The 23,595-nt window shown below is 35.1% G+C and overlaps 1 protein-coding gene across 1 annotated transcript in view; it reads right to left on the minus strand.

Moving 5' to 3' along the window:
- Positions 1 to 23,595, minus strand: part of ADCY7 (adenylate cyclase 7) — a 2,777,509-nt gene that overhangs the window by 2,496,790 nt on the left and 257,124 nt on the right. The window contains exon 2 of the mRNA XM_044081980.1: positions 6,638 to 6,803. The gene's annotated coding sequence lies outside the window, so the exon portion shown is untranslated. The remainder of the gene's footprint in view (positions 1 to 6,637; positions 6,804 to 23,595) is intronic.

The following is a 23,595-nucleotide window of genomic DNA, read 5'->3' on the forward strand; positions in this document are numbered from 1 at the left end:
TCAGGATTTTTGACAGACAAGTACCAGTAAGAGTGAAAGGGAAGGTCTACAAGAGGGTAGAGAGACCAGCTATGTTATATGGGTTGGAGACAGTGGCACTGACAAAAAGGCAGGAGTCAGAGCTGGATGTGGCAGCATTAAAGATGTTAAGATTTGCACTGGGTGTGATGAGGGTGGACAGGATTAGGAATAAGTATATTAGAGGGTCAGCCCAGGTTGGAAGGTTTGGAGACAAAGCCAGAGAGGCAAGATTACGTTGGTTTGGACATGTGCTGAGGAGGGATGCTGAGTATATTGGGAAAAAGATGCTAAGGATGAAGCTACCAGGTAACAGGATAAGAGGAAGGCCTAAGAGAAGGTTTATGGATGTGGTGAGAGAGGACATGCAGGTGGTTGGTGTGACAGAGCAAGATCCAGAGGACAGGAAGAAATGGAAACAGATGATCCGCTGTGGCGACCCCTAACGGGAGCAGCTGAAAGACTTAGAAGTAGTTCACAGCATGGAATAGTTACATACAGAGTTATGTTTTGTATACCTTAGTACACAGCATAGAACAGCTACATACTGCGGTATGCTTTGTATACCATAGTACATGGCATGGAATAACTACATACTGAGTTATACTTTGTATACCTTGGTATACTACATGGAATGCCTACATAATGCGTTATGCTTTATATGCCTTAGTACACAGCATGGAATAACTACATACCAAGTTATGTTTTGTATACCTTAGTACAAAGCATGGAATAACTACATGCTGAGTTATGTTTTGTATACCTCAGTACACAGCATGGAATACATACCGAGTTATGCTTTGTATACCTTAGTACACAGCACGGAATAGGTACATATTCAGTTATACTTTGTATACCTTAGTACACAGCACAGAATAACTATATACTGAGTTATGTTTTGTATACCTTAGTACACACCATGGAATAACTACATACTGAGTTATGTTTTGCATACCTTAGTACACAGCATGAAACAGCTACATACTATGTTATGCTTTGTATACCTTGGTACACAACATGGAATAACTACATACTGAGTTATGCTTTGTGTGCCTTAGTAAACAGCATGGAATAACTACATATTGAGTTATGCTTTGAATGCCTTAGTACACAGCATGGAATAGGTACATATTCCGTTATGCTTTGTATACCTTAGTACACAGCATGGAATAGGTGAATACTGAGTTATGCTTTGTATACCTTAGTACACAGCATGGAATTACTACATGCTGCATTATGCTTTGTATGTATGCCTTTGTACTCTGTTTTCCTTTGGTATGTGCTAAACTCTGCTGTCATACCTATGAGTGATTCATAAAAGTGTTCTCACTCATTAGCCATGATGGCAATACTAAGTCTTAACCAAATACCATCATTACTGTAAACTGGCAATGTGTGAGCTTCCATTGGTCGGAGCTTAGAGAAATAACTGGATGAGACATGTATGGCTGTGGTAGTAGCCATGCCTGCACTACAGGAAACTCGCATTACGGTAGGTTTTACCTACTGCACAATAATGCATTTTTTAATTTCTGCATTTAGCTTAGAACCAATATGCTGCTCAGCTCATGGACTCTGTTAAATAATAAAAAAATGATATGCAGCACCATCCCCATAAACATTAAGGGTTACTGACTGTATCGATCTGACAACTTTCATACTTTCACTTGGTAGTCAACAAGTTTTTCTAGCCATTGTAAGGCTACAATAATCTTCTTTCTCCTGTATCAAATTATAAGCAGTACAGTTTTATAGCCGCCTACTCATTATGCAGTTTACATCTACCCTTAATTAAGTATATTAAGCAGGGAAGATCACTGCTGCTTTTATAAACAAGACACAATTTGTTTGTTTAGCTGGACTCCTCACAGGTTACCTCAATGGTGCCATCTCATACACAAAAGGTGTATTGTTTGTGCACTGTTGTGAGTCGCATACAATCTGGGGGCAGTTGAAAATATACTCCATGCAGGGAGTAAAATGAGACTGTGCACAATGTTTTACTTAACTGTGTACCAAACTTTGTGAATTGCAAAGGGCTTTAGTGTGCCATGGCTTACCAGCCCTGTTTCATGGAGCATAATCTTAAAGAAACACACCTTGCTTATTGTACAGTCCCTCTCTTTACTACATTGCAAATGACCAGTGTAACAAAGGTTTCCCAGTAATTCCATGTCCTCTTAAGTATCTAGATGACATTTTTTGCTTCAGTGCACACTTCCCAGATAACTGCCTCATATTTTTCTTGATCATGGTTCAATCCCCATTCCTTGTCTTCCAGTTCAACAATGTCCAAGAATTAATTCCCTTTGCCCTAACTCCCCTGCCAGACTGCTTTCACATGTAATTCAACTACTGTAGCAATCTTTGTAAGCTGCCCATCACCAAACGAGGAGAGAGGAAACAACTGCATCCCCACTGGGAAAATTATTATCAAAACTCTGTGGAAACAATAATTTGTATCATAATTTATGCCATGAGCACTCTTTTCTGACAGCTGAAAACTATACCCACTGTTTTACAGTACTCTGAGAAATATTAGCTTCTTACGAGGTTACCAAAACTACAAGACCTTCTCCTCACAGAAGGCCATCTGCTCATTGTAGACCATTTGACTGCTTAGTTCAATGGACTTATTTTGCACATCCAGCACTCTCTGCCAAAATGGTATAACGGCAGTATATTTCTCTTTTACATACTCAAAATCATCCACAGATGACAGAAGCTGTTAAGCATAATGATTCAAAAATCTAAACACAACTTTCGTCCGCTGCCTAACTGCTTCCATGGCACCTTCTACATCTGCTTTCCAGAGCCTCATCACTGTTCACTTCACTGGGTTGAAGTTTAGCAGTGATGAGGTGCTCACACATGTGGTCAGCTCCTCAAAAATACATATTAATTTTCTCCAGATATGACACCATCATTCTGAAGAAAACAAATTGTGATTTTGGCATTAGAGGTACAGTAAGGATTCACTTCTATTCTTTACATCTGACAAAGTGGCTGAAGGAAGTAACCAACCTCATGAAGTAGCATTAGATCTCCCTCTGTGGTTTCTTGATATGATTTTTAGCTATGTACACTAATTTATACTGCTGTATGGGCCTGTCTTCAATAAAGGTTTCTATAGTCTGTATTTATGACTGAAAATGCAGTACAAATATACAGTATCTATTCTGAATTGGTGTTATATCAGACCTAAATTCTACATACATTTGTTCATAAAAAATGTCTTTCAGTCATTAGAAATATACTAGCACTTCGCCAGAGATAGACACACATGAAATGATAAACATAATATGAAGGTGCATATGTGTCTCATACCTCCGATCACAAACTAAGTACAATATGCAGCTTACCACAATATTCAATATTCTTGAATATTTTTTTTTAAAAGCTCAGACTATTTCAGAAAGATTTAATGCCACAAAAGTGATGATTGGTATTGCACATTCCTTAAATATGAGTAAACATCACAAGTTGGCAGCAGAAGGTGAAATCTGATGTTCTCTTGTTAGGGCAAAGTTCTCTACACCAGCTTTTCTAATATAATCAGCTCTGATGCTACTGACTTCAGGGAAAAAGGAAAATCTTCACGCAGCAACCTCCAATAAGCAGAGCGCATTTTCCGAAATAAACTACAACATAAACGAGACTGTTGGCACCAGAGTCTATTACCATTCAAAAAATGCAGTCTTACATGAGTAGGCCCCTACAACATGCATTGCCATTAGTCAACTCAGTTTTATATATATATATATATATATATATATATATATATATATATATATGTAATCTCAGCTGGTTCACAACAAAGTTCCTTTGTAATAATTCTATTCTAGTGTGCAATTGGTTTTGTTCTGATTTTTTTGTTTGTTTTTTTACCTGATGTAGTATTTTTGGAGAGGTGTTTTCTCAGTGCTGTCTTTGCAATGTATTCATGTGCTCATTTTAGAATTCCCATTACTGCTGTGCTCAGAATCACTGCTACCAAAAGAGCAAAAGTGAAAATGCACTTTTAAGTGCAAGTTTTATTTTCTCCAAGTTTGTTGGTGTGATATACAAGTAAAAGAGGGATAGGGGCAAATCTGCCCCAAAAGGGGTATTGCGGGGGGGGGGGCTGACCTGAAAAAAAATATTTTTAAATTGTACACTTTTGTGTTTTATTTGGTGTGCTTCTAATACTTTTTATGTTTTAAAAATGTCATCAGGGTATAATTTAGTTTATTTTGTGTTTGAAAGAGCAAGTGTGCCTTGATTGAAACTCCAGGAATATTTTTATCATGGAAACATTCCCATTCCTATTTGATATGGGAAGCTGCTTTTGCTGGAAAGAGTGGAGACTTGCCTCCACAGCCCCAAAGATTACTCATCTGTCAAGTAAAATCCCCCTCCAGCAAAATGTTACACATACTAACCTTATTCATTAAGTAGCTTCATGATGGGACTGTATCTGAAGTGTGGTGTGTAAAAAATGTAACTCAAGAAAATGTTGTTAATGTGTCTGTAATTTATAACCTGGTACCTTTAGCAGTATCCATTCCCTCCAGTACAGCTCTTTTGAGTGTGTACCTTCAACTCCCAGTGGGTGTGGCTTCAACCTTTAAAAAATGAAGTTATCACCTTATAATTCTAACAAATATTTATTGAAATAGGTCAAATATCAATACAATTGTGTTTGCCATCATGCATGCTTCAAGATAAAACATTCTGATACCTTGTATGTAGCATGGTTTTGGAATTATTAGTGCAAATATGAACAAGCAATATTTGATGCCTAGAGGCGCAGTAGGAGGTAACTGCAGATGCACCTGGAGACATCACTCGGGTGTAATGAGTTAACACCTTATGAGTTGCCAGAAAGGGTTAAAGCTGTGAGCTACATTTCCTGTGGTAGAGGGTTTGATTCCCTCTGCCTACTTTGTGATCTTGTGCAAGTCATTTAACCAGGCATTGCTTCTGGGCTGCCTCTGAAAAGGGACTGTGTCTAGTGGGCATACCTGGCTAACACATGGGTGTTATTTATTATTTTCATCAATTGAACCCAAAGTACATATTCATTAAAAGCTCATTACAAATGTGACAACTGCCATCTGTCAGATCCAAGTAACTTACATTTTTTTTTTACTTTGACAAGGATTTCTGCATTGTTATTAAGTGACACAAGAACAAATGAGTGATAATTCTGCACTGAAAAATATTTAATTTGCCAACAAAATAGCATCTTATTTCCATATCAAATTCACATACATGCATCCAGGGCTTATTTGGACTACAACTGCCCTCAATACCAAATCCAGATAAGGCAGCATTTTCAATACAACCACCGTCATGATGAACACAGATTACTACCCTTTGTTGGGAAAGTAGTGATGAACTGATAAAAACTGGTAATTCTACTTCACAGATCCCACACACTAGCCTTAGAAGCCAAATGAAGTTGTCTTGGAAAAATGAAATATAACAAAGACAGGAACTAAGCAAGAAAGAAACCCTAAAACATTCTTGAGGCCTACAAATATGCTTTTCACAATTAAAACTAAACCATACACCGAGCACAAACAATTGTTTTCATACAAGGAAACCTGATTTCTGAAACAACTTGTGCACATATTTCAAGTTTCTTTCTAAGCAGGCATAAACTTGTGTGGTATTTTAAGGTCAAGGCTGCAGATGCATGAACTCTATTAAGAATACATAATACAAGACACTGCATGTGTCAGGTAAATATCTGGAAAACAGTCAGCTTTCTACTTCAAAAAACACTAAGGTAATGAAACTGAAGTATATAATGACTTAAAACTCCCAATATTAGAACAACTAAACACTTTACAACTGATGGGTTTAAAAGTAAAAACAAATCTCACTGTGAACAACAAACAGAAAATCCACAATGCTACATTTCCTTGATATGTTAGTTTTATGGGTAGGTAATTGTCATGAGGATCTGCAATTCAACGGCTTACTTCAGTACTAGTAACTGTGATGCATCTGGAATGAAATACCCAACGCTAAAACTCTATTGATGAAAACTCAAACTTAAAGACTTACTTTTAAGTAAGTCAATATATATGGACATGTTTCGGTATTCTGATCAAATGTAATTGCAGCTTTGTCCTGTTCTCCACAGTTAAAGCACTGAATCAGTTACACAATTACATTGTAAACATAAGCCCATTTAAAGTGTCATCCTCCTCATTCTATGACCATGTATTATATGTCAAAAATGTGCATATGTGCAAGAAGCAATCATAAAAGCTGAGTTTGTAAGAAGTCAGATAAAACTGCATGTAAATTTTGTGTCAACATGTGGCCAGATGCATTACATGCCTTACTTCACAAGGATCTATTTTCTGCTATACCTACCCAGTTATAAAATGTATTGAACTTTTCCACCTGTGCAACGCACAAACTTTATTTCAACCGAATTTTTCTTAAACTATGTTTATGCAGTCCTGACTTCAACAGCAAGCAGAGATCTCTCCTGAGGGCCACTATCTGTTATTATCTCTAGAATGCCTCAGGTATCACTAAACCTTCGGAACTGCTGCACTTTACTACACTACAAACCATAAACTATGCACTGCCAATCATAAAAAAATATAAACTGTCATACCTTCTGAGCTTCCCATTATGTTTGTGAGCTCAGCAAACCTTTATTGTGTTTATCTCTCTCCTGCTCTTTGCCTTGTACTCCATTTACTAGTTTCAAAATGTCACACATTTTCTCCATTTCTCAGTTTTGTGTTTTATGATGAAGGCCATGTGTGCCAGTATATATCCTGCAAAAAATAAAATGTTTCTAATCAATATCATTATATACCCAACCTCCAACAAATCAGTGCTGAAAACATAGACATGCAACAGGTAGTGCCTAGACATGGTACATGAAAATAAAAGATACTTACCAAAATGAAAGATCTGTAATAGGAAAGGCATTCTTCTGTAATCTCTAAGATGTATGCTGCAAGTATTAAGATTGTACGCATAATAACACTTTCCCAGACTGCCATACTCCCTAAACTCCCCATCAAATATTGTACAGCCATGATTCTCTCAAGTTCGGGTATCTATCAGAATGCTGGGGAAAACAGAGAACAAAAAGAAAAGTGCAGATAACAGCAGGTAGCAGAAAAGAGGGCATGTTACTAAAGATGGACCTTCTTGTTATATATCTGTCATTATGGCAAGCAGCCATAATGTTTGTATCTTGTAAGAGGGCCATATTTGGCATCCTCTCAGCCACAGACCCAAAGTAATCTCATTGGGTGGCCCCTCTCATGAAACCATACCCTAATGATATCACTCCCAAAAGACCACCTTGACCTAGAAACTATATTCATCTTATAGTACATTGTAAATCTGTTCGGGGATTCAGCAAATCACTGATGTAGACTAAAGTCAAGCCCTCCCATACTTCTTCAGATATTAAACAAAACAACCTACCTAAGGCAAATCTACATAACCTGAAATACTGTGTTGGGGATCACTACAGAAACTAGGAGTGCAGTATTGGAGAAATAAAACCTAATAGTATTTCATGTCTGAAGAAAATGAACATTAAAATACATATGCTATTCAAGCAGTATCAAGAAACAGTAGCTCACATATATAAATACAGAAATATAAATTCCAAACCATGTTGATTTAATATAAAGGACTTTGAAAAGGAAAGAAAACTGCAAATTCAACAAGATCCTTCCAAAACAACTCTTATCAGAAGCTCATCTAACTTCAAAACTGCTTCTTGAATGCTGCAAAGCTGTTAAGAAAAAACACTTGTCAGAAAATAATACCCACAAACAAGGTGATCTAGGTTTGATTTCTGGCCAAGGCATCTGTTGAAACTGGCATAGAAAGGATGGACATGCCTATCATAGGTTGAAGGTTGCAGTTCAAATGGGTTTCCTATGTGAATGTGATGAATGATTCTTCATCTCATTTTTCATCACAAATTACATAATGAAAATGGTGAAGCAAAAAAAAAAAGCCCTAAAAACACAAAAAAATATATTTTTTTCTAAAAGATGGGCAAGCCCCACTTCCACCCCCGAAATTATATATACCAACTCCATGACTGTACCGCAGTAAAGAAAAGGGGATAAAAAGTGCACTGCTGTCTTATACAATGCAATAATACATTGTGGTGAAATTCACCACAACATTAAATTCTCACGTTAATTAAAGCCACTCAGGGTATGTAGCAGAAGGGGAGTGGTGAATTAAGTACCAAACTTCAGCCATATGTAAGGCTCATCAATCTAGAAACATGGCAGTCTTGAAATGTGGGTTCAGAGAAGTGCACGTGTGTGTGTATTATATATATATATATATATATATATATATATATATATATATATATATATATAAACAAAAAAGCAAACAAGAAGCTGGCTATCAAAGAAAAGCACCGTAGTAAAAACTATCCAACAAATGCAGCAACAGTGTAACCACCATGGCTGTCATAAAATTAAAACTTTAATATAATAAAACATTCATAAAGATTAGCGCTTTTGGATAACTCAGAATCCTTCATCAGATCAAACCTTCCATGCAAACAATTCTCTGCTTAAAAACTTCAACAAATCAAAATCATCGCAATAGTCCACACCCCTTTAAGGCTGGTTTCAGAGGTAAATATATATATATATATATATATATATATATATATATATATATATATATACACACACACACACACGACATACGCAGGGAAGGCATAGTGGCCTTTCCCCTGTTGTGATGCAAATGTGCAGCCTCTGACTAGGGGAAGGTTAAAGTTCATAACAGAAAAACACTCATTGCTGTGATGATAGCAAGGTTACAAACCACCTCAAAGGCTGGCTGGCTGGATGATAGCCCCTAAAGATGGCTCTTTCTGGGAATACCCACAGCAAGGGGAATGAATGGGCTCAAGTCTTTTTTTTTTTTTTTTTTTTCAATAATCATTTTTATTGTTTTGCCAAACCATTATACATTTCACACACTATTTACATTATGTACAATATTGCTTCCAATGTTTTAGTTCCATTTTGAATTTCCCTATAATACATTAAGAATAAATATCATTTTAACCAAGTACAGGAAATTAAAATCACAAAAAATTAAACATAAAAGCATCTACAATAGACAATTGTAAACCAACTCAAGCCAATAATTTGTATTATTTCTACATTTTCTATCTAATCCAAGAATGTGTTGGTACACATACAGAATGTCCTGACGGAAAGTGGATAGGACCCTACGCCAAAATAATATTAAAGATTTGTTCCCAAATTTTTATGCTGTTTATACTTTTCTTATTATTTCTAATTAACAATTTGTGCTAATATATGCTTAATCGCTAACAGCCTGAAATTTTGCCACGACACCTGTGCTGGGTTCAACCAATTTGTGGCTATATATAATTTCATTAGTAAACTTATATTCATAATTACAATCTTTTTGTTTTGTCCAAATTCTCCGTGGAATATGTAAAATCAGAAATTCCCAGGAGAGTGTTGAGTTTTGGTAACCCATTTTTGTAGTTGTAACTTTAAAGAATTCCATAATTTATAAATGCTCTTGCAACTCCAGAACATGTGTAACAGGTCTGCTGTCTGATCTATACACTGTGGACATGTAGGTGACTTTTTTGAATCAAATTTATGAAGTGTAAGATGGGTATAATATGCATTGTTAAATATCATCAATTGAGTAAAGACCAGTTTTTGAAGTGATACGGATTTTAATGTTAAGTTAAACGCCTCTACTATTTTACTGTCGCCTAGGGATGGCAATTTCTCTCCAGTATTTGGATAACAGAATATGATTGTTATATTTTCTCTCTTTTGCCATTTTATACGCTGAGGATATATATTTTCTATCTTGTTGCAATGCTTCCCACAGCTGACCTGAAATAACTAGTTCCTCAAATTTTACTTCAAAACTGGTAAAATAATTTATGGCCAAATCTTTTAACTGCCTCATTATAATTAAATAAGAGATGGGAAGATTCATCTCTTTTAAGATATCATGTACCGCTACTCCTAGGAAGGGGTATAAATCCCTTACAGTTAATTCCTTAATAAATGGATATTTCTTTAAGTCTATCAGTTGATTACCAATAGTTATATTAGGATTTCCATCAAACGGTTGAAACATCATCATATATTTTAAAAGGTTCAAGGAGGCAAACAGAGTTTGAGTCGCCACTGCCCATACCTTGATGTGTTCCATTAACTCATATTTACTCAATGTTTTTATATTCAAAATGGTACAGCTTTAACATTAATTCTCTTCCCTTTTATATGTTTATAATTTAGCAGTACCCATTTGGGTATCCATTTTCTATTTTCGCTATCCAAGTAAGACACCCTTAAAATCCTATTGGCCTGAATCACTGTATAATACATCTCAAAATCTGGTAAATCCAACCCCCCCCTCGTTTTAGGAGCCATCAGTTTTTCATAGGATATTCTCGTTTTTCTGGGTTCCCACAAAATTTCCCCAGTCCTATCTGAAATTGCTTGAAAAAGGATTTCGTGATTTTAAGTTGTGCTGCTCTAAAATATATAGCATTCTGGGGAGAACGTTCATTTTTATTATCGCTGCTCTTGCCATCATCGGTAGCTTCAACTTACTCCATCTTTTCAAATCCATTGTTATTCGGTCTCCAGATGCCTTAATATTGTTGATAAAAATTCTCTATTTTCAGTTGAAAAGTCAATCCCCAAATATTTTATTCTTTCTTCTGTCCTTATTCGTCCTATCAATGGTAGCATTGAAAAAGGTGTAGGTGTCTTTAGAGGGAATATTTTGGTTAATTAAAAATAAAGTTTGTAGTTAGCAATTTTCTGAAAGTTTTGTAATGCTGTTAGTATTTTTTCTGTATCTGACACCGGTGTGGTACTGTATATATTTAAATCATCTGCAAAAGCAGCCATCCTAAGATTTATCCCAAGAAGTACAGGAGAATTATAAAAAACTTTTTGTTTCATATGAAGAAATAAAGGTTCTAAATACAGATTAAACAGTATGGGAGACAATGGGCACCCTGTCGAGTTCCATTTTAATTTGAATCCTTTTGGAACATTCATGATTTATATATAAACTAGTGTATGCATTCTTGTATAAATTTCTTAACATAGAAATAAAAAGCTGAGGTATATTGAAATATGATAATGTTTCAAATAAATAAGCCAAATTAACTCTATCGAATGCTTTTTGAGCATCAATTATTAAAGCATATATGTTCATATTTTTATACTTTGCATAAGATATTAAAGTATGAAGAGTTAATGTATTGTCTGTAGTCTGTCTCCCATCTATAAACCCCGCCTGTTCTTCTGATATTATCAAGTTTATTATTTTTTTTAATCTACTAGCTAGAATAGATGTCATGATTTTCATATCAATATTCAACAATGATATGGGCCTATAATTGTCTGGATTTTTGGGATCACTATTCTCTTTCAATAACAGAATTGTTCTTGAGGCATTAAAATGAAGATCATTGCTGCCATTGAAATGATATAGTTAAAGGTCTGTGAAAGTACGGTGCTCAGAATCCCACTAAAAGATTTATAAAATTCAGAGGTCATACCATCTGGTCCTGGGGCTTTATGTGGCTTTAGTTTCTTAATTGCCTCTAGAACTTCATCAACTGTAATCAGTGCAGTCAATTCTCCCTGAGAATCCTCGTCAATCTTGGGAAAATTAATTTTCTGTAAGAACTCTTTCCTCTCTTCATCATGCCCATAAGTTTGATGCTCACCATATATCTGATTAAAAATTGATTCAAAAATCTTCATGACATCTGACTTATCAGTATATAACGTATTATTATGATTTATTTCGGTAATTAATCGTGTCGATTTCGTCTGATTAATAATGCGGGCTAATGCTTTCGAGGGAGTTTGAATGTGATTTGCATATTTAACTAAACTTCTTTGTTCGTACAGTGTCAATTTTCTGTTATGCATAAGAAACAGCTCTTTCTGACATCTTAACAACTCAGTTTCTGTTTGCTCAGTGTAGTTACTCATCAGCTCCTGGTCCAATAATTGTACTTTAGTTTCCAGATCCAGTTGTTCTTTATTTTGGAGGTTTTATAATAAGTGGCTTTCTGAATAAATAATCCTCTTAACGAAGTTTTAGCTGTAGCCCACTCTATAACTAATGGGTGTTCATCACGGGCTATATTGTATACTAATTGTTTAAGTATCTCCTTAACTTCCTTTACTATATCTTCTTTGGTTAATAGGTATGGGTTTAAGGACCAATTATATCCACCATGATTTTTAGTATTCAAAATATCGGTCTTTAAAGTTAAAGTTATTTTAGAATGGTCTGAGAGCTGTCTAGCTTGATTAGAAACCCTAGGGTCAAGTGAAATGAACACTTCTGGAATTAAAAAAAAATCAATTCTTGACCACATTTTATGGCAGCTAGAATAGAAAGTAAAGTTTTCTGCCTTTGCTTGTATGTGTTTGTGTTTAAAAGGGTCATATAGTTTGAAATCCGTTCTCAGTTCTTTCAACGCTACCATTGCCTGCTTATTAAAAGCAGTCAAGCTCCCAACTTATCAGTTTTAGAATCTTGGTAAGCATTCCAATCCCCATCACTATGTAACAGTTGTTATATGACTGTAGAATAGAGTAAATTGAAGCTATATAATGATGTTGGTTCACATTTGGGGCATAAACACATAAAAGTACTATCGGCTTATCGAAATTTTCAGTTTTGAGAACCACCAAACACCATCTGCCATCTTTATCTATTTTGTCCTCCAAAATTTCTCCTTGAAACTGATTCTTGATTATAATTGCCACCCCAGCACTATTCGTAGTCCCTTCCGCCTTTACAACCTTCCTAATCCATTTCTTGTCCTTCATTGTTTCCCATTGGTCATTAGTCAAATGTGTTTCTTGTAATAGAATAAAACCTGCTTTTGATTTAAAAAACAAATGCAGAAACAACTTTCTTTTTTTCATGTTCTGGAGTCCTTTAACATTCCAGGAATCTATAATCCACATTCTAAACTATGAATTGATGAATAATGGTATCTATTTTTTGTTTTCCACCTTAAATTGACAAATGTTGGTATTACGTGAATTTTTTGGAAGCAAAACAGCCATCCCATCCCTACCCAGTGCCTATCCACTATTCCTCCGGACCAGGATGAACATAGGTTTTTCACATTGGATACCATTCTCCAAGTAGCTAAACTACTAATTCTATTAACTAACAATAAAATAGCATGCAAAAAACCTACACCAACTATATCTACGTCTACAAAGTCTAACCCAGACATTCCCTACTAAACACCACACTCAAGTAACTACAGCTCTGAACATTTCCTAATTTTCATGTAAACTAATTGTACCTGACATGTCAAATAATTCACTTTTAACAAACTTTAAATACAGCAATAATATGTTAGCATTATAATTACTTGTTCCAAAACCTTTTAACTAACAGTTCACCTAATAAGCACACAGTTGTTATACATTTGTTTAAAACAAGCCATTATTTAGGTCAGCTATTTATCTTCAAAACATTCCTACAATATTGCATTTTAAATTTTTATAGATCATTACAGTTAGACATCACCTATATTACACAACTACTACTACTGTTTGCTAATTATACTATATGTATATATATATTTTTTTTTTTTCTGTTCTCCCCCTTCCCCAAACTGAACACAGTTAAAAGATACTTATTTATTCACTTATTTACTCACTAAATAAAACACAGTAAGTTACGAAAACAAGCCTGCAAAGGAGAGAAAAAAAAAGAAAAGAGAAAAAAATAACACAAAAAATAGACTGCATTACCTGGATTTACCACTAAGCCATAGACTCTTATACAGCAACAGCCAAACCATACATTTTTGTCCATACAAGACACATTTTACCTTATTGATCGTATCTCAGTCATTTTAGCTCCAAAAAAGTCCCAAAAAGTTTCATTTTGATTTACAGCAGCTCTTCTTGCTTCCCAGCAGTTGCAGCAGTCCAGGCAGTTCAATTTTCGAATTTTTGACGGGGGAACCAATTCGCGAACGGACCTCTCAGCTGTACCACACTCAAAACGGTCCCCCTGCTTCCTTTACCTTGTTTCCTGCTTCCTCGTGGGTCAGGAGCTCGTAGAAGCCATAAAACTGTGGAATCTTCGTGTTTCAGCTAGGAAGACGAGATTAAAAGATAAAATGGAGAATTACCAGGCCTGCTGAAGAATGAAGAACACACAAAGGATTTTGAAGCCTCGGATTCTCGTAAATGCAGTCTCCCATTCATTCTAATGCAGGAAAAAGCCAGGATGTACTGTTCAATTTTCAGGCGGTGGCAGAGCCTTAAACAGCTTCAAAAGGTAGGTCTGGCTTCTTTTTGTATTTACAGTGTATTTAATGCCATCAAGAGTAAAGATTAAACTGTTAGGATATTTCATTTGAAATCTAATGTTTTTGTCAATTAGAAACTTACAGTATGGAGCCAGCATTTGTCTAGACTGTCTTATTTGTGCTGGTAAATCCTGTGTTATAGAAACTTTATAACTTTGCCACATTATAGATCCTCCAGATTTTTTATGGTTAGAAGTATTTTATTCACATCCTGGAAGTTTAATATTTTGACATACACAGGTCTTGGTGTATTTGAAGCTTGGGAATTCCTGTAAGCTCTATGTGCTCTTTCTATGACAATTTGCTGAACATCCACAGAGTCCTTAAGTAATGTTTCAAATATTTGTATGATAGAAGTGTTCAGCTCATTATATTGGATTGATTCTGGGATCCCTCTGATGATTATGTTGTTACGTCTTGATCTTGCTTCCAGGTCCAGAATTTTGTTTTGCATCATTTGTATATCAGCCTCTTGTGATTCAGATCTTTTAGTGAGCAATGCTATATTGTCTTCATTTGCTGCTATTCTGGTTTCTGCTTTCTCCATTCTTGTTAGAATCCGATTACATGTCTCACTAAATGTTTGTGTTTGGGATGTTAGGTCTTGTAATGCATCTTGTATAGGCAACAATGCAGACTTAATTTCTTCCATCGTAACCTGTTGATCAGATTTCGCTGATGCCCCTGTTTTTGCAGTTTCTTGCTGTCTGAATGTTTTCTGTCTCTTAAATATGGATTCCTTCTCTGGAGACTGTAATGCTGACAGTTTAGTTTTAGTAGTTGTAGTGTCCATATTTTTATCTTCTTTTGACATTTTGAAATGCTGCAGATAGAGATGATTACCAAGTAAAAGTTTCAGTAATGTGGTAATTCAGTCCTTTGTTTGTTGCTCTGTTCAGAATCAACCAAGCAATCAGTTCCAATCCTGTTGTCACCAAGTATTTTTTTTCAATTTTTTTTCCACGATAAGATCGCTGACTTCTAGTAGATTATTAATTGCTGTCAATTAGTTGATTAACTCCAAATGTACATCCGCAGAGGTGATTTTTGTTTCTGGTCTTTGGAGAGCTGAAGTACTGCAGTGCTTATAGAATGGCGGCCATCTTTGTCTCCGAATGGGCTCAAGTCTTATAGGGAAGGCTTGATGTCTAGCAGGAATGTAGATCAAAATGCAAACAATGAACATCCCTACAACTAGACATCCCATCCCTTCTTTCCAGTCCTGTCCAACCAGCAAATATTGTCTTTACATATTAAATTGTCATGGCTCACATAGATACATAAAACAAGTCACATCATATATAACACTTCTCTTCATATTGAGACCTAAAAGAACACAAAATGATGGGCTTATTGAGACAGACTAAATCAGTACTAATCCCAGAAGGAGGTAGTTTGTCAAACCTTGTTTACTATTGACCCACCAGCTGAAGTACTTAAAAATATCAACAGATTGTAACTGACAAGAGTTATTGCACCACTGTAGTTACCCAGTCAATAAAAGTATCAATAAAAACAAATACATTTCAGTACAAATCTCAGCACTGATTTACACCAGATCACAATAATGACAATCTTAGTAAAACTCTAAACAGCCAATCTGAGAAAACTAGGCAGGTGCCATATTAATAGATTACTCTAAATAAGTATTGTTCCTTACCCATTATTATTGAAACTAAAGTTTAATGGTTTTGACTGCTTCTATTAATTTTGGTTTGCGGACTATCTATCGATCCATTTAGAGGCAGTCACATGGCAAAAGCATAAATCTAAACCCAAAGCAATTGGTGTTAGGGTGAGCAAACCAAACTTGGGCAATTAATTTCCTCCCTCTTCACAAACTAAATGAAAAACTACAGAAGAGGCCTGACACTTAAGCAGTATTCTGCTGTTATTACCTACTCTGTAATCCAAAGCTATCTCAGCAATCTGTCAAACACAACAAAAGGGCTCAATTCACTCTAACTGCATACATAAAAACAACTTATATTAACAGAGAATAGAACTAAATTATGCTCTTTATGAAACAAGCCAATAACCCAACTAGTACAGTGGAATAAAGCCCTTATTGTATCTATTTTTCCAAGAATTGCTCAGGTGCTGGATGTACTGGGTGGGAGAGGGTGGGAATGCACTGTTGATGGGGACTCACCCAGTATAAGGGAGGGACTTTCAGGTGGTCTGTTGCCACCACTCAGGGAGAGGTCTTCAGGCAACAAACAGGACCAGAAACTGGAGATGGGCTTCATCTAGCAAAGCCAGTGAAGGTAACCCTCTGCAATGTGTGTTTGGAAGCATTCACATATTAGGGGCCTTCCTCAGAGATGCAAATGTTCATGTCAACTTCCATAGGTTATGGGCTTAAGAAGAAAGTCTCGGTGTCTTGATAGCTGTGTGATTGCCTACACTTACACTGACAGGAACTAAATAAGCCAATAGATTACAAAGAACTGATGACTGGGATTAAAAAAAAAAGCTATGTGATAGACATCCCTTCTGTATACTCAAAGTCACTCCAGTATCTAGGAGCCTGCAATGGTTAAAGACTGACCTTCCCTCCCCAAAATACTACAGTTAAACAAATTATCAAAATTGGGCTCAGACTAGCCAGTAAAGCAATACCTAGCTCCACAAGCCAAATTAGATCACACAGCTGCCAAAACTACTCAATGCCTCAGTGACTACTGATATGCTATTCATACTACTGAGCCATTAAGTACTTCGAGCAGCAGTGCAGGATTTCTGAATACCCCCCAGTCTCAGAAAAACATTACATAAAACTGTCAGAAGTGCCACAGAATCCAGAGCATCCACTGAGTTTTAATATATGTTGCAGATTTTAAAACAAATCTTTCTACTCAAGTAGATTTAAAACAACTATTTGTAATCAAAGTTCTCCAACTCGGCCAATGCCTAGAATTTTCAAAAATGTTTATCCTAGCAAACTCTATTACTTAGATTGGATACACTCCACCGACAAATGTCAAAATATACCACGTTACAAGCTACAGACTTCTGCAGGAATGGAATTCATTAACATTGGCTAACTCAATACCTTTTACAGTTACTCAAAAAAGCATTAAAGGTGTATTTGTATGCAAGCAACTTAAGTTTGTAATACTTTTACTCAGGCTTCATCAAATGTACCTATGTCCTTAAAATTAATGTTTAGTTTTGATTAATTACACACAGTTAAAGCCAGCACAATCAACACAAATGAATCATACTGTAGCACTCCCATTAGATTAAATAAATGCATCTCTTATTTCAGCATAGGTATGCATCTCTTATTCCAGCATCAATATGCAAAGCTTATTTAATGCTAATTCTTTCACCAGTCCAACATTTCTTTTTTTCACATATTGTTGTTGATTTTTATAAATACAAGTATAACAAAAACTATTAAACAATGTAAAATAAACATAACTATATACAGTGTCCATAACAGATATGATTTTGTTGATATATTCACATTTTATCTAACAGCTTTTTAAGTTTTAACCAGGCCAGTTGTTTGTGTTACTCTTGAGGTTATAGTCAACAATCCTCTATTACATACAATTTTGGCCAATGACATAAATTCCATGAACGATACAATTTTTTTTACTTTTCCAATCTGAGGTAATAATTTGTCTTGCTATTGCAAGAAGGGACCAGAGAAGGTGCACTAGTGTTCCTGGTCCCCTGGTTCCTTGTGTCCCCATTAGCCTGATGAGCCTGGTCTGCAAGGCCATGGAACTTATGATCATGGAACTCATAAACAAAGACATTGGCAATCTCCAAACTCTGGACCCTACCCAGTTCAGGTTTGTAAAAGGCAGATCATGTCTCCTAAACCTCACTGACTTCTTTGAAGCAGTCACTAAAGCCATAGATGAGGGTAAGGTGGTTCACACAGATTATCTAGATCTCACCAAGGCTTTCGACACCATCCCCCACTCTGGGATTATAGATAAGCTCACTAAACTAGGTATAAATCTCTATGTCACAAGATGGGTTGCCAAATGGCTCATGGACAGAACCCACACTGTGGAAGTAGCAGACTCCAAATCTGACTTCAGACTAGTGACAAGTGGAGTACCACAGGGTTCAGTCCTGGGTCCTCTCCTGTTTGGTATCTACTTCTCTGAAGTACAGGCTAACAGAAGGTCTTTGGCTAACAAAGTTTGCAGATGACTGCAAACTAGGAGCCATAATCAAAACTCCTAATGATGTGAACATACTACAAAAGGGCCTCACTGAGACAGATGCCTGGTGTCAAAGCCATGGCCTGAAGCTCAATGCCAAAAAGTGTATTGTCATCCCCTTTGATAAAAACTCTGTACCCATGAACTACCACATAAGTGGTAGTCTACTTAATGCCGAAAGTGTGATAAGAGACCTTGGGACACAGGTGGGCAGTAGTCTCTCCTTTGATAATTACATCATCACAGTGGTTAGTAAATCCTTCTATGTGGCTCACCTCATCACAAAAGGTTTCTCTTCCAGAAAAAAAGAGGTGATTGTTCCCCTCTACTCATCACTCATTAGACCCATTATAGAGTACACCGCCCCTTTTGGTATGTACCTCACAAGACATCTACAACAACTGGAAAGGCCACAGAAATACCTCATGAGGAGGATTACTGGCCTCAAACAGATGCCCTATGCAGACAGTCTCAAAAAATTCCAGCTTTACTCCATTGCATATCGCCTACTCAGAGGTGATCTCTGCCTAACATACAAAGCTATGTCAAACCCAGAGCTGTTGGGCATGCTCCACTTAAAGAAATCCCAGTCCCTCTGAGCAACACTCCCCAGGGACCTAAACCTTGTCAGCACAATAAACAGAACATGCTGGAGGGATAGATTCCCATCCCAGAGACTTCCCATACTCTGGAACAGATTACCTACCTATGTCAAACAGAGCTCCTCATTAGAACTCTTCAAGAAAAATCTTGATGATTGGATGGGAAATAGGAAATTCACCCCAGGGATCACTTCTGTTGCTATGTTCGACAGGGGCACAGGAAAATAATTTTCTTGGGTGGCGAACGCTAGGGTACCTTTTTAGCTAGGCTTATATAGGCCATAGGGCAAATAGCCTAGTACCTACCTATGAACCTAATGAATATATGCAGGTATCGGTGCATTAAATAATAACAGTGAGTCAGTCACTTCACATTTATCTGGTCACAGTGCTTTTATAAAAGATTTAATTCCAGCCAGAAAGGAGTTACAGTTTTACACTCTATAAACATATGTGCCCAATCTGCCAATACTGTTTCTTTACATTTCCAACATTCAGATATTTAATTTCCCGATATCAATGCCACTTTGTGAGTAAAAAAACTTCTGTGAATGAACTTCCATGTGTCCATTTTCCAAAAGGGAGATGATGTAACGTTACTGACTTAGGTATTAATATTTTCTCTTTTTCTGAAAATCTGAATTTATTAACCTTTTCTGCGTAATTCCAGAGTGATTCATCTGGGATTTGTAAGTCAGAATGTAGTGTCCTGTATATTCTTGACAATGAAAACCCATCATTATTGCATAATCTATCAATTTTGCAGAAAAGAGATAACATTTTGGGTCTATGTGTGGATTTCACTCTTTGACATACTTTGAATTAATTTACTACATACTGTCTGAATGTTTGTATGTTTAGCTAATTGTTTGTATCTTGCTATGAGGGCAGTGGCCTCATACATATAATTTGAATCAAGAAATTGATGCCAAAATACTAACCCATTTCCTTTCATTTCTTCTGTTTTTTCATGTTGTAAGAGTCCAAACTTTTGTTTGTAAATGCTATAGGAAACACTAAAAATAATAGGTTTCTCATCTTGTAATCTTTGTTCATAACTTGTTTAAAGTTCTTTGCTATGTAGTTAACAAAGGGAGAGAAATTTTCTTTTCATTTGTATTATAACAAAAGTTTTTTATGACCAGATACATTTTTTCTGCTTCAGTAAACATTATTGTTTCCGCACTAGCCAATACTAAAATTGTTTTATGTACGTTTTTCCAATTATATGTATACTTATGATTTAGCCATTGACTTGTATTAAGAATGGCTGATTCTGCATATAGTTCTAAGTGTGGAAAAGCTTTTCCGCCCTCTTCCCAATTTCTGTAATGCCATGTGTGACTGATTATTGGCTTTTGTGGAAACCATAGAAATTTAACTAATAAGAGTTGAGCTGTTTCATTAATTTTTTGGGAGGAGATGCTATTACAGTTTGAAAAATGTACAGAATCTTAGGTAGTATAATCATTTTAACTAAGGTTAACCTTTCTTCCTTGGTAAATAACATTTTATTCCATTAGTTTAAGTGATCCTTGACAGTACTTATTAGAGCTGTAAAATTTATTTGTATAGTATCCTTCCAATTTGTTTTTATATATACCCCTAAATACTTAAATGTAGTATTCGCCCAATTAAAGTTTTCATATTTTTCCAGGACGAAGTTTATTTTTTTGTTCAGCAAAATAGTTTCAGTTTTGTTATGATTAAAGTTCAAGCCTGAAATCTTTTCAAAATTATGTAATGATTTTATAATGTGTTCTATTAAGGAATCTATATTTCCAATTGTTAGTAAGATGTCGTCAGCAAAAAGCTGTATTTTGGAACCATAGTTTGGGTTAATGGAAAAACTACTTATATCTTGTCATTAGTTCTTATATAATTAGCTAATGGTTCCACTGATAGTGCAAATAATAAAGGTGACAAAGGACACCCTTGCTTGGTGCCTTTCAATATTTTACATGGCCCTGATTAAAAAAAGCTCCAATTCTGATATTGAAGTGGTATCTAATTTAACAGTTTTATAAAATCAGTGAAAAAATTATACATTTCGAATACTTTAAATAAACATGACCAATTTATAGACTCAAAAGCTTTATCCAGATCTTAAGTTGACAACTGATAATTCCTTTTTTTTTTTAATTGCATAGCCTATTAAGGTTAGAAGCCGAATGACATTATCTTAGACTTTTCTGTGTGAGAACTCCTGTGTGATCATCTGCTATTATTTTTGGTATGAAGTGGTTTAATCTGTTTGCTGAAATTGATGTAAAAATCTTGTAGTCCACATTCAAAAAGAAAATAGGGCGATAAAAAGTCAATAGTTTAGGGTCTGTGTCATGCTTTAGGATAGGTGATATCATGGCATATTTCCATGAAGGAAAACATGTCATTCTTTCTGAATTCTTCAAAAGCTTCAGTTAAAATCATTAGAGTTTCATCTGGAAGTGTCTTATATATTTCTCCTATTAGTCCGTAAAGACCTTGAGCCTTATTATTTTTAATGTTTTGTATTCTTTCCTTAAGCCAATATCATTAAAAGAACTGAAGTAATCTGGTATTTTGTTCCTTTGTTCATTTTTTATGTTGTCTTTCAAGAATTTGTTCTTCAGGGTATTATCAATATTATTTAGATTGGTGATATTCACTGTTTCATGATGTTCTAAAGGCCTCTAATATTTCTTTTAAGTCAGTTATATGCTTAGGTTTATTCTTGGAATCATCTATAATTTCTTTAATATGATTAGCACTTAAGCTTTTAGATTTAACTGCTAGTCTGTGCATGTTTTTAGGGTTAGTTGAATACGTTTGTAACTTTAATCTCTCTAGACTTATTGCTATTTTGTGATTCAAAATATCTGTGCATGTTAGATTCAGTTGTTTTAGTTCTGAAATCCTAGTTATGTCTTGAGTGTCTATGCTCTTTTTTAATACATCAATCTTTGATTGTATTTTTATTAACTCCTTGTCCTAGTCCTTCCTTTTGTTTAAATACCAACTTTTAATTTTACCATATAAATATGATTTTAATGTATCCCAAAGTATAACTCTAGTAATCTCATTATCATTGATGTCAAGAAAAGATTTTCTTTTAACAGCCTTTCTCTAAAATCCTTCAGTTTAGTGATATATGCATGTAATTTCTGCCAAAAAAAGCAGGTCTCTTGGTGTTATGTGCACTTTAAAGAAAAATAGCATTGTGGTTGGATAGAGCTAATTATAACTTCTTGTATTGTGGATATTAAATTATTGGTAACAAATATCTCATCAGCAGTTGTTTGTGTACCAATCCTATAAGAATAATGTGTGTATTGAAGGGATTCTGACTCTCTTATATCATAAATATCTCTCATATTTGAGATGCTGATAAAATTGTTCAGCTTTTTGGCTGGGGCCCACAATCTAAAATTACCATTTTTAGTAGTGTCATTCTTAGAGAAGATACAATTAAAGTCGTCTGCACATATGATGTCTCCTTTAGCTTTGAGATTAATTCTAAGTATTCATTTGCTGTTTCTGCTCTGATACCAGGTATCCAATATATGTTAGCTAAAGTGATATACTATTTGTCTCCAATGTTACCATACTCAGCATACCATTTTTGTCTAAATATGTATCAATAATTTTTGGTACAGGTAAAGATTTTTTCCACAAGATCATAGTGCCCTTTCTCTTGGTCTGGTAATGAGATTCAACAAGTATGGAGTATCCATTAAAAGGCATTCTATTTAAATGCTTTCTTATTATGTGAGTTTCTTGTATAAAGGCAACGTCCACTTTGTTTCAAATACTTACTTAAACCTCCCCTCTTTATATTATTATTAAGGCCATTGACATTAAGTGAAATACATTTATAAGAAGACATGTTTAAAGACACAATTTTCTGAAATTAATTCTATTATAGACAAAAATTTAACTTTAAACATAACTAATATATATTCAAAACTATATACAACTCCAAGCATGGAGTATAATATTCTTGGTTTAATGAACAAGTCAATAAAACCACCTTCTTCCATCTTACACTTGGCCTTTATCAGTCTAATGCTTCTGCCTTGGTTTAATCAATAGTACAATATACACCAAAATATAATAGCTCTCCTAATATGTGTAGAACTAATCTATTTTTTTAAAAATAGTATTAAATTACATATTGATTGTCTCAGATAAACAACTATGAATAGGAAATGTAGTAATTAATAACAGTATCACAAGCCAGTCTATTTGAAATGATAAAGACTTTAGGTCTATTGGGTATCAAAACATTTGTTACTTATTATTGATAATGAAATGAACAAAAAAAAATTGTGCTTACATTATAATAGATATTCTAGCTGACCGAATGACACATTTATATCAGACCATCTACAGTTGTTATTGTAACTGATATGTTTTTACA

This window comes from Protopterus annectens, chromosome 8.part1, assembly GCF_019279795.1.
Source record: "Protopterus annectens isolate FY-2018-M chromosome 8.part1, PAN1.0, whole genome shotgun sequence".
NCBI lineage: Eukaryota > Metazoa > Chordata > Ceratodontiformes > Protopteridae > Protopterus > Protopterus annectens.